Raw genomic sequence first — 2,358 nt, forward strand, 5'->3', positions numbered from 1 at the left:
GGTTAACAGAAGGTTTTGTTACGTATTTGCTCAGAACGAACAACAGATCTGCAGGGGCTGGGGGCATTAACCTGCCTAAAAGCCGAACCCAGCGCACCCCTGTAACCCAGTTGGCCACTGGCATCTCAGGGGTCTGCGTGTCCGGAGCAACCCCAAGACAAGCCCCAAGGCTTGGAATTCAGGAATTGTGTTCGCTTTTAACGGGGAAGGAAAACGTGATACGAACTCCTAACTAGAAGAACAAAACTGCTGTGTTACATTTCTGGAACGGAACGGACTCGGTGAGAAACAGGAGCTTGGCCAGATACCAATGACAGTTCAGTCTAAGAGAAGAACACGAAGTAGTTAAATTTCTTTCAGATGCTGAATTTCCCCTCACTGGGTGCTACTGCAGCACTTTCTGTATTAAGAGGAACAACAGCCAAGAACCAGCGCTCCACACGCCAAACACTCCAGGCACTGCAGCCGAACATCAGCTCCCACCCTGACGCAGCCCTCCCGACGGTTACCCGTAGGATTTTCTGTTTGGCAGTGTTTTGTTTTTTCTGCATATCGAATTACAGGAAATTTTATAGCAACAATAGCAAATTAACACAGAGACGAAGTGACAATCTTACTTGGGACTAAAACTCATTTCAGGGAGAAAACCCTTCCCACATCACAAATTGAATTAGGAGCTTTGGGGATTTTATTTTCCCCATCAACTAAAGAATGAAATCAACATTCTGAATTAAAACATGTAATTGAAATGAAACATTTACTCTTTCCACATTCTAAAACTAATAGCTTCCTCACCCATCTGAAGGCAGACACCAAAAAGCACTGTATTTGTCTAAAAAGGTGAGCTATCACAGCAGTCGTTACAAAACAGGCTCTTGTCAAGCAGTTTTCTTCCTTTCTAACTGCATTTCTTGGAACATCAAAAACGCACCTCCAGTCCTTCGGAAGATACAGCAAACCCCTCCACCTAATGAAAAGAAGATGCAGAGCCATCACATCTCATCTCTGCAATACTTCACACACACACCTGCAATTCATCTCTCACCTGCCCGGCATTCCCCCTCTTTGAGGGGAAACACCTTTTCTAAGCAACTGCCTTTTCCCCACCACCATCTTCCATGATGGGCCAGAAAACCCAAACTTCCTCTGAAACTCAACACGCTGAGCGCTCTGCTGCGCCACGAGGAACCTACCGAAACCTCATGGCTGGCCATGGTTTTCCTTTTTCCACTGACCCTGTTTTTCCCCTGCACAAACACCACCTGGCACGGGGAGCAGAGGGTTTCTACCTTGGTAAGCAGCAAGAAAAACTTCAGTGAGGTTTACTCGCCAAATAACCAAGTGCTTTACAGCAAACGCAGCCACCGCAGCAGTTTCGTGAGTGACAGCAGGACAACGCTGGCCTGCAGTCACAGCACACACCTGACGCTGGCTTCGCTCCGTCCTCCCCTCAAGGCAGCGCAGCAGGTTGTACCCGGGCGCGAGGGGCCGACCTGGAGAGGCTCTGCATCCCTGACGCTGTTCACCCACCTCCCCTTCCCAGCAGCAAGCGGGCTCAACAAAAGTGAGCTGGAGCCAGCTCACTGACAACTGTCCCCGCCTGTAAATGCCTGGGATGCTTTCTTACACTTCGTCCCTCAGCAGCAGAGAAACAGGATTTTTTAATTTTTTTTTAAGGGGGGCAGGGGAAGATACTTCTCCTAAGTAAAAAGGCTTTGGATACCAGTAAAGGTTAAGAAAGGATCCCCGCCTTCCCCACGGGGATGGTTCAAGGTACTCACCTTCCCGGGCCAGTGGCAGACACACACCAGAGCTCGTCAGGAACGCTCAAGCTGGGCATAAGGAGATACTGGCCCCCACCAAGAAAAAAAAAACCCACCACCACCACCCGAAAACAGGTTGTGCTGCAAAAGATGGAGTTCTTTATTTCAAAGCTTTCCATCCTTACATACACAGCCTCAGGGGAAGCCATTTGCTTCGGAGAAGGACGTTTGATATGACCCGACTGCTACAGGCACCCACACGTCCACAGCCAGATTTTTTTTACGAGTCAATGGGGCAAGCCAGAGCCCTCTCAAACGTGGGGTTCGGAGGCATAGTAGACCCCCCAGGTCCTGCTTGTGTCTCAGCGGGAAGGAATCGCGATACCTGACCCGCAATCATTTTTTCACATCTCGGCACCACTCAAAAAACTCCCCCTGCTCCAGCGGGGGGCTCTGAACTTCTAACGGAGTTCGGTGCGGGGGAACGGCTCTGCGCGGCGATACCCGCTTTAAGCCAACGCTGATCGCACCCCTCGCTCCTCGGGTCGCTGGAGACCCCCCCTCAGAAGCAAAGCGCCGCTTCCCTTCGGAAGGA

Source organism: Pygoscelis adeliae, unplaced genomic scaffold (genome assembly GCF_000699105.1).
Source record: "Pygoscelis adeliae isolate BGI_AS28 unplaced genomic scaffold, ASM69910v1 Scaffold316, whole genome shotgun sequence".
NCBI lineage: Eukaryota > Metazoa > Chordata > Aves > Sphenisciformes > Spheniscidae > Pygoscelis > Pygoscelis adeliae.